The following is a 10,733-nucleotide window of genomic DNA, read 5'->3' as shown; positions in this document are numbered from 1 at the left end:
AAAAATTGCACAGAAAGTACAATGAGTTCCCATATGCTCCCTCTCCCTACACACAGTTCCCCCTATTATTAACATCTTGTGTTGATGTACATTTGTTACAATTGGTGAACAATATCAATTCATTATTATTAGCAAAAGTCCATTGTTTACAACAGAGTTCACTTTTTGTGTTACGCAGTTCCATGAGTTTTGACAAATGCATGATGTCATATATCTGCCATTATAAGTATCATATACAATAGTTTCACTGGATACAGATTATTATGGAAACAAGGGGAGTTGCAGAGACACATGTGAGCATACAAGAGTCTTGTAAGGACCTGAGAACTATTGGTTAATTTCTTGACTATTTCTTTTTTTTTTTTCTTTTTCTGTACTTCTTTTGCTGTACCTCTTCTATCTATCTTTCTCAGACTCTCAAAATAATATCCTGCTTTTCTAAAGAACAACCTCATAGCCTCCTCAAAACCTTAAGCCTCATAAGTTCTCATTCTGGAAAAAGTAGTCTAGGTAGTTAATCTATTCTTCCACAAGCCAACAATGCGCTTTCTAATGGCATGTTTACCAACTGGGCTGTTACATTAGATATTTGCCCTCATGGTGAATAAATTCAAATAAAATGGAGCATCTGGCTAACTCATTTTTGAAAGCAATTGAGTATAGTCATTGTCCATGAAATTGTTTTAATCCTTTCAGTGATTATTAAGTACCTAAAATATGCAAGATAATGCATTAAGTACTAGGGAGAATATAGTACCCCAAATACCTATGACAATGTTTGCCACATAATTAATGTGTTCAGTAAATATTTAGAGACTAAAAAATGAACAAATGAATAAATGCACTGCCCCCTTTCTCATCTGAAAAGAAGTGAAAGTTCTGTTAGCAGTAGAAGAAAAATTTTTCATTTGAATAAATGAAAAACTGTGTTCTTATCCTGGCATGATTTCTGTATTTAACATATTTCAATTTAGTTTTGGAAGTAAAAAAATGTTCACCCAAAAAGAGTTAGTAATAGTATAGAGGTTGAATAAGCTTTGAAGGCAATTAGATTGTAGTAGCAATGGTGCTGGCTGAGGTTTATCATAGAACAGCTCTTAGATGATAGTGAACAGTAGGGTTATGATAGACAAGATAGAGAGAAGGAGACCATCTATCCAAAGAAATAGCAAACATACTGATAGGGAACTACAAACAACATTTGTAGATCCTCCCCTACTGCCCAATTCAATTTAAAATGCAATATTCATTGAACTTCTGATGTATGATTTTGTACATTTCATTCAACAACCAAAATGTGTTTTTCCTAAATCTTAAACAATAAGCATTTTGCTTTCCATTATTGATTACTGATTATAATAGAGTATAAACCTCTGGTTCTCAACCAGATAAAATCACACTGGTCTTTCTAGGTTTTCTAGGTAACATCAGTGCATTTCTCCTTGCTTACACATCTGCAAGAAAGATAGCAAGTAATTCATTAGCAACTACTTATGTTACAAATTGGGTAAAAGAGTTAAATTATATTTTGGTATGTCTTGAAATGTAAAACATCACTGTATGTTTTTAAGCACTTTATAGATTTCTGCACTGTTAATTAAGTATGCAGGACATGATATTAATGCTAAAATTCTATTAAATTCCAATTCTAGCTTGAAACTGGAAGCCTTGTGGCCCATTTTGTATAATTCATTACTCTGAAATGTTAAGAATTTCCCACTGTTAAACCAGATCATACAAAATACACTACCATTTCTGATTCTGATATTGTCCACTGTAAGCTGGAAATAAGTTTTCAAATTCTTGCCTCAAAATTATTTATCTACAAAAGCCAAGTCAATACTTAGCTGTTCGATGTGGACACTTTTTGATACATTTATGACAACAATCAGCCTCTTGTATTTTGAAAAAGAAATTTTGTAAATTCAGCAGGGTAAAATTCTGAAATATCTTTTGAGACCTTTGAGATTGATACTTGCTATTTTGAAAAAAAAAAAAAAAACAAAAAACCACGTTCTCCGAAATTACTCAGTAACATTGCAGATACGCTTTTCCCAGTTAATCCCCTTCACATCAAAGGCTGGATTTGACAAATGTTTTCCCAATTCATGCTTCCATCATAAGGACTACAAAATTCCCATCTGCCACTTTACTATTTTTGCAGCAGTTTGAATATTACAAAAAAATGTGGATACTGGCTTTGTCCATACAGCTAGAATGTGTAGTCTGTTTTCTAATAAAAACTAAATGTCCTATTGATAGTGAAAAAATTTAGTGACAAAAACATATGCATCACAGCTTGAATTGCTAAACACAAATGCTCTCTACTTAAAATAACCAGGACAACAGTGATGAATTTTATGGACAACAGCTGGTGAGGTGGAAATATTACAGAGAGCACAATCTTTGTAGTCTATCAGAGCTGGGTTTTGACAAGATACTTAAACCCCATTTTCCTTACTAATCGGCTAAGGTGACAACTCTTTTTTCAGTTCACAGTAGCATGAAGAGGAGAGAATAGCTAATGTCAAAGGCCCCCACATTCTGCCAGGCCTCAGAGCCACACTATAGTCATGATCTCAAGTAGGGGTCTCAAACTCTAATATATGGGCAAAAGGTGTAAGACAGGACTGTAAGGGTTTGTGTAAAAGTGAAGACTACAAGATACTTTTAAGTTATTCACACTCTAAGTTTTATTCACTAAAGTAACCTAACAAAATTGGTCTGTTGATTAAATATTTAGAGAACCTTACCGTAAACCCCAGGGGGTACTTCTCTGCTTCCAAGTACCCCCAAATAAAACTCTCATGTATTTTTCTCAGTATTTAATTTAAAACTTCATCATACCTCAAACTATCTGCTCTTATCTTTCTCAGAACAAGACCAAAGCTTTTAATTCAAAGAAAATATGGGCATATGATTTAAATTCTCTCAATTTGTCTACTCCTGCAACCAACAACTTATGTACCTTCTCTAACATTGAATTCTTCTCAGTTATCTTTCACTTGTCGAAGGTTAATCCTTCTAATCATGTTCTGGATCTGAATTCTGAATTCACCTTCCTCCCTAGGGAAATCATGTAACTGTAATTTCCTCTGGTTCCCAGACCACAGATTTTCCCCATTGATATCTCTAAGCATATTAGCTTATTTAAATCCTCCAGTGGAAAACAAACAGAATACGATCCATAAAAGGAAAATTCAATAAACTCAAACACAGACTTTTGCTCTATGAAAGATTCTGTTAAAAGATAAAAAGACAAGCTACATACTGGGAGAAAATATTTTCCAAACCACATATCTGTCAAAGACTAGTATCTAGAATATATAAATAACTTTCAAAACTCAACAGTAAAAAACAAATAATCCAATTAAAAATGGGCAAAAGACATGCACAGACATTTCAACTGAGAACATAAAGATGGCACGTAAACCATGAAAAGACATTCAACATCATTGGCCATTAGGAAAATGCAAGTTAAAATCACAATGTGATATGTCCACACACCTATAAGAATAGTTAAAATTTAAAAGTAGTGAAAGTTCTTGATGCTGGAAAGAATGCAACAAAACTAGATCACTCATAATTGGCAGTTTCTTAGAAAACTAAACATGCATTTACCGTATGACCCAGCAATTGCACACTTGAGAATTTATCCCAGAGAAATTAAAAAAAAAAAACAAAAAACTTATATTCATAAAAAATCTGTACACAAATATTCATAGCAACTATACTCATAATACTCAACTGGAAACAACCCAAATGTCCTTCACCAGGTAAATAAACAAACTTTCAGAGTCCATATCATGAAATACAAATTACTCAGCAATAAAAAGGAAAAAATTATTGATACATGCACCAACTTGGATCTCTAGGGAATTATGCTCAAAGGAAAAAAAATGATTCCTTTTTATAGCATCCTTGAAATGGCAAAATCATACAGAGAACAGATTAATGTTCTGTTCAAAATCTGTTCAAAATCATACAGAGAACAGATTAATGTTAAGGAGGGAGATGGAAAGTGTCGGTGGTTCTGAAAGTATAGCACCACAGGTTCTTGTAAAGAAACTCTTCTTTTGTAGATTATAGTCATGGTCATGCAAATCTACACATGAAAAACATTGCCTAGAATGTAATACTCACATACACACATAAATGAGTATACATAAATTGGTAAAATCTGGATAAATAGATGGATTGCATCAATGTCAATTTCCTTGTTGTGATATTGCACTATAGTTATGCAAGATGTGATCATCAAGGGAAATGGGTGTACTGTGATTTCTCCATTCTTACAACCAACACATGTGAATTCATAATTGCTAATAAATAAATGTTTTTTTAAAGTATATTAAAATCGCCACAGTAAAAATAAACAGCAAAAATGAATTATTTTATTTTCTTCCAAAATTTGTGTCTGTAACTCTTTTTATTTCTTAACTGCTTAGGGGGTTAAGGATCTCCAGCACAACAATAGTTAGGACTGGTAAACATTGGCATCTTTGTCAAATTCCTAAAATTTGGATATTTTTCAATATTTAACTATGATATTTTCAGAGGATTTTTTTGTAGATTTATTTTATAAGATTGAGGATTTCTGCTCTATTTCTAGTTTTCTTTGAGTTTATATCATGAATAGATACTAAATGGCAAAACAAAACTGTTTTCTGAATCTATTGAGATTTTTTTTTTTCCTTTTTTCCTTTAATGGACTTTCCAATGTTAAACAAAACTTGCATTCCTGGTGTCAGTGCATCTCATTTGTAATGTACTATTCTTTTTACATATTCCTGGAATTATATTTGTTTAGGAATGTTTAATCTAGTTTCATTAGAGATGTTGGCCTGTAATTTTGCCTTCTCATGTTGTCTTGGTGTCTTAGTTTCCAGGGCTGCTATAACACGGTACCACAGGCAAATTGGCTTAACAGCAATAATTTATTGTTTTATGCTTCTGGAGACTAGAAGTCCAAAATCAAGTTGTTGGCAGGGCCATGCCTTCTTTGAAGTCTGTAAGGTTCTGGGGGTGGTTGCGCTCTCTCTCTCTCTCTCTTTCTCTCTCTCTCTCTCTCTCTCTCTCTCTCTTGCTCTTTCTCTCTCTCTCTCTCGCTCTCTCTCTCTCTGCATCTGTCCTCTGTCTCAATTTCATCTCCTTGAAAGGGCTCTAGTCAAATTGAATTGGTACCCATAATAATCCAAATCCATTTTGGCCTTATCTTAACTTGTAACATCTTCAAAGATCCTACTTACAAATGAGTTCACATACATAGGGGCTCACATCATGGGACTGAGTTCTTGAACATGTCTTTTTGGGGACATGACTCAATCCACAGCACTTAGTCAAGTTTTGGAAGTAAAATTTTGCTGTAACAACTTCAGATGTCTTACCTCTTTCTATTCTCTTGAAGATTTTCTGTAAGATTAGCATTGTTCTTAAACAATGAGAAGAATTCACTAGTGAAGACATATGGGTCTGGCTTTTCTCTATGAGATGGTTTGTAATGGATTACATTCCTTTAAAAGATATAGAACTAGTCAGTATTTATATTTCTCCTTGTTTTCATTTTATAAGCTTTTTGCAAAGTAGTGGGTCCATTTTTATGAAAATGTTCAAATTTATTGACCTAATGTTATCACAAAACGATCTCATTATATTTAAAATATCTACAAGTCCTGTAATAATGCCACTTTTCTTTCTTAACAGAAGAAAACTTATCTGTCTTTTGTCTTGATTAGTTGTTCCAAGAGTATATATACATTTTTAAATAAATAACTTTTGGTTTTATAGACATTATCAAATGACTGCTTTCTGTTTTATTAATTTCTGCCTCTATTTTTATAATGCTGGTCTTTCTACTCTCTTTGAGCTTAATTATGCTTTCCTATTTCTCAAAAATCAGCATGGGTATTTGTTGTCATTGTTTAGCCTGTCTTCTATTTTAATATATAAATTTTAAGTTATGGATGTCCCTGTAAACATGGCATTAGTGGAGTGATTTCATCAGCATATTGATGTAAGACATCCCATGAAAAAATCTCCCCTCAAAATCAGCTAATAAAAGGGCAAATACCATTAATGTAGAACTCTGGAGGACACTAGAGATTGGAGAAAGATGCCACAAGCACTGAATTGAAGGAAAAGAAAACTAATCTCCAAAATCAGGCAGAAAATTTCCATCCCAGACCCAGCAGTCTGGATCTGCCCCCCACCTCCACCCCCTGCCTCACTCAGTCCCACACATCTTGGGAGTCATGCAGAGGCAGCACAGCCTGGGTCCCTCCTGCTAAGGATGCATACTATACAACCACTCTCAGCAGCAATTTAGAACCCCATGCATGTATAGGAACAGACATCCAAGTCTGCAGACACCCAGGACAGAACAGCACACAAGCTACTGAGTCATGCTGCATACTACATACAAAAGGGCCCTCAAGAGGAAAAAAAAAGAGACAGAGACCATGGTAGAAGTGTTGGCAAGAGGTGCACATACTCAATCCAATTCCAGTTGGCTGGACCACCAAAATGCAGAACGGACTTTTCTGGAGTGACCCACCTTTTCTGGATAGATCCCAGTTGGCTCCCTGGGGAGGGATACTATAAAAGGGAACAACCCAAAAGTAGAAAAGCCTCAGAGAAAAAAGGGGAATAAACTGAACTGCTTTAAGATAGAAGGATCACAGAACTGAAAAGTGCAAGGAAATAGGTGCACTGAATGAAGAGGAGAATTTAAACATTTAAACATATCGAAGTTGCTGGAGAGAAAATTCAGCAAAAAATAAATAAGTAAATAAATAAATAAATACATAAAACAAAATATCAAGATTCCCAGAGAAGAAACAGAGGAAAGAAAGTTTACTCCAGGAGGTGAAACCACTGCACAGAAAGTGAAATCTTAAAAATGGTACCACATATCCAGGGCAAGAATCAGATGATGGAGATACAATCTGAACTGTTAAACATGGGCTACTCTAAAGGTCTAGAATAGGTGGAACCAAGTGTCAAAGAAGAGCCTTAACGCAGTTAACTACCAATAAAACTCTAGACAGGAGGAGAATATGACCTTTAGACCTAACTCATCAAGATAATCAGATGCACAGACATCAGTAAAAAATTACAAGCCATACTGAGAACCAGGAAGCTATGGCCCAGTCAAAGGAATCAATCAAAACTTCAGAGGAGACACAGATTTGGAACAACTAATCAAAGAATTTCAAGGAAATCTCTTGAACCAACTCAAGGAGATGAAGGAAAATAAAAAGAGGTAAAGTATATTAAGAAGACAGGAGAATGGAGTGACAGAGAAACATTGGAGGCGGGGGGGGGGGGACTTCTGAGGTGGAGGAGGGGGGACACAAAGGAAGGAAGAAGCCCCAGCCGAGGCCTCTTTTTGTAGAAGGGGAAAACTCCAAGGGATAAAAGCAGGAATAATGCGGTAGGCACAGTGGGCTGCTGGCTCCTGGCTGTGGCAGCAGTGGAGGTGGCCTGAGCAGCAGCAGCAACGGCAGCACCCGCAGGCACTGACAGCCCTGCTGGCTGGCTCCTTCATTGACTGCCAACTGTTGATAGAGCTGGAAAACATTGTGACCAATATGGTCTTGCTGAAAGTCAGGGAAGGGCATGGAGGAAAGCGCAAAGGGAAAAGCAAGAAGTGGAAGGAAACCCTGAAGTGTCCTCACATTAGCCTGTGTGAAGACGTCCAAAGGACCATAGACCAAGATTACTGCAGTTTAGGTGACAAGCAGCTAATTGGGAGGCTGCCTTTCCAGCGGTTCTGCAAGACCAGACTTCGGCTGCTGTGTTACACTCAGTTTCTGGACTCCGTGGCAGAATATGAAGTTACTCTGGATAAGAAACTGGGAGAGAAAAGGAAGGAAATTATGACCAAGTAACTCTCCTCAAAGTCTCCAGTGTTCACTGCCCAGGCTTGCCAAGACCTGGTCTCCCAGAGGAGAAGCTCCTTCAGAGGCTCGGCAAAGAACTCTTTTCTGCCTGTGCACAATCTGTCCATGACTACCTGAGGGGAGAATCATTCCTTGAATACCTAGACAACATGCATTTAGACTGCTTTCTCCAGTGGAAATGGTTAGAAAGGTAACTGGTGACCAAAAACACTTCCAGGCAGTATCAAGTGCTAGGAAAGGGGGGCTTCAGGGAGGCCTGTACCTTCCAGGTTTGGGTCATGGGGAAAATGTATGCCTGCAAGTGCTTGGAGAAAAAGAGGATCAAAAAGAGGAAAGGGGAGTCAATGGCACTTAGTGAGAAGCAGATCCTGGAGAAGGTCGTCAGTTTGTGGTCAACCTGGCCTATGTCTATCATATCAAGGATGCGTTGTGCTGCATACTGACCATAATGAATGGGGGTGATTTGAAATTCCACATCTACAACATGGGCAACCCCAGCTTTGAGGAGGAGCAGGCCCTGTTTTATACGGCAGAGATTCTGTGCAACTTGGAAGACCTCCACCGAGAGAACATCTCCTCCGAGAAAATACCATCTACAGAGATCTGAAGCCTGAAAACAACCTGTTAGATGATTATAGACACATTCAGATCTTGGACGTGGGCCTGGCCGTGAAGATCCCCAAGGGGACTTGATCCGTGGCCAGGTGGTCACTGTCAGCTACATTGCTCCAGAGATCCTGAACAACCAGACATATGGCCTGAGCCCCAACTACTGGGGTCTGGGCTGCCTCATCTATGAGATGATCAAGGGCCAGTCACCCTTATGTGGGGTAAAGGAGAAGATGCAGCTGAAGGAGGTGGACCTCCAGGTACTGCAGACCAAGGAGGTGTACTCCTACAAGTTCTCAGAGGAGGTCAAGTCCATCTGCAAAATGCTACTCACCAAAGATGCAAAGCAGTGGCTGGGCTGCCAGGAGGAGAAGGCTGCAGAAGTCAAGCGACACCCCTTTTTCCCAGACATGAATTTCAAGCATTTAGAAGCCAGGATGCTGGAACCTCCCTTCATTCCAGACCCCTTGGCTATGTACTGTAAGGCTATGCTGGACATCAGGCAGTTCTCCACTGTGAAAGGGGTCAATTTGGACCACAAAGACAATGATGACTTCTACTCCAACTTCTCCACAGGCTCTGTGACCATCTCATGGAAAAATGAGATAATAGAGACAGAATGCTTTAAGGAGCTTTAAGGAGCTGAACGTATTCAGACCTCATGGTTCCCTCCTGCCAAACCGGAGCAGAAGTCAGCCTCTGAAGCCACTGAAGAAAGGGCTGATCCAGAGAATCTTCAAACATCAGCATCAGAACAATTCCGAGAGTTTGCCCAATTCCAAGACCAGTTATAATCACCACATAAATTCAGACCATGTCAGTTCAAACTCCACCAGAAGCAGCTAGTTTCAGCTTTGGCTTTGCAGCCCACAATGGAACCAGTTCAAACACTTCTGTTTGGAAGCAGAGCTGGTGACCAGGGGAGCTTCTGCTCTGGCAGGACAGTCGGGATGCCCCATCAGGAGCCAGGGAGGGAGGCCTCCAAACTCCTTTGAAGTAGGGCCTAGAGGTTTCTCAAAGAAATTTCCACTCAAGTCTGTTTACAGAGGTGGCCCTCAAGTTCGTGTGGATCAGATTTGTGTTTGTCAAACATTGCAATAGAAATCCACTTGGATATGACAACTTGCATGTACTCTACTCCATTTCCATAATCTTTTCCTCACATTGATAACCACCATTCTTTTGGTTTGTAATAAGCTGAATTAAATGCTCAAAGACACATTTGGGACTTCACCCCCAGCCACAGCATCCTCTGTGGGGGTTGTGGAGTCACCTGGGTCAGCTCTGTGAAGTTGTCCACTTTCCTTGAGTGACCCACCACACTTTTGTCACTTCTACCTCTGCCTCCTCTTCCTCTGGAAAGGTGACTGTTGTGAAGAGCTGGGTGCCTCCAGCCCAGTGGTCTCTGGTCCTTTTTCCTTCTAAGGAGGCCCTGCCTTCTAAAGCCAGTATGCTTTCAAAAGGCTTAAATTTAGGGATTTTTTGTTTTGTTTTGTTTCTGAGGGGAGCATAGCAATGATAAGGATAAGTCATGAAACCTCAAGTGTCCCTAATCTTTATAGCCAATGGAAGTGTCAGGAAGCTGGGATCAGTGGGGTCACCCTGAAAGACTACTTATGTACACATCCCACAGGGTCTTCAGGAAAGAAGACAACATGGCTGTAGCAGAGGTGCCCCTGAGGAGACTCTAGGGAAGTCCTTAAGTGTTCACAGGGTCTCGAGAGCTTCAAAGAACCCCACGATCAGTGGCCAAGGCAGCATGGATGGGGTGGTTTCTCCAGGCAAGGAGAGGCTTGGACACCAAAGATGTTCAAGACAAACTCACTGCCACTTCCCAGGGAGAGGTGGGACACATAAAAGTTCCATACACAAGCAGCCCCCAGAGGATGGGGTGAGTTTGCCTGGCCAGGGTCCTCTGAAGACTGTCCCTGAGCCCTTAGAGCCTGGCTGTCCAGCCCCAGGGAGCCAGTGGTGCCCCCTTGCTGCCTCCATCTGGTGACAAGGAGCAAGTGGCCCTCTCCTTCATCCAGGCCAGGGAGAACCGTCAGCCTTGCCCACTTACCTGCCTGGCTGTCTCTCCAGGGACTGACTCTGCCTCAGATCTGAGCTCAGCCACCCCGCAGCTGCCAGGGCTTCTCCTAGGGTGAGCCCTGCACTGCTGCATCAGCACCTCTCATGAAAATGCAGATTCCTGGGCTCTACCCCAAACCTACACAGGGGAAG

The 10,733-nt window shown here is 39.6% G+C and overlaps 1 pseudogene; it reads left to right on the top strand.

The window, feature by feature from the left end:
• The first annotated feature begins 7,568 nt into the window (after nt 1-7,568).
• Nucleotides 7,569-9,356, top strand: LOC119508255 (annotated as a pseudogene).
• Nucleotides 9,357-10,733: the final 1,377 nt, after the last annotated feature.

Source organism: Choloepus didactylus, chromosome 13, assembly GCF_015220235.1.
Source record: "Choloepus didactylus isolate mChoDid1 chromosome 13, mChoDid1.pri, whole genome shotgun sequence".
Lineage (NCBI taxonomy): Eukaryota > Metazoa > Chordata > Mammalia > Pilosa > Megalonychidae > Choloepus > Choloepus didactylus.
This window is presented reverse-complemented; position numbering and strand designations above follow the sequence as displayed.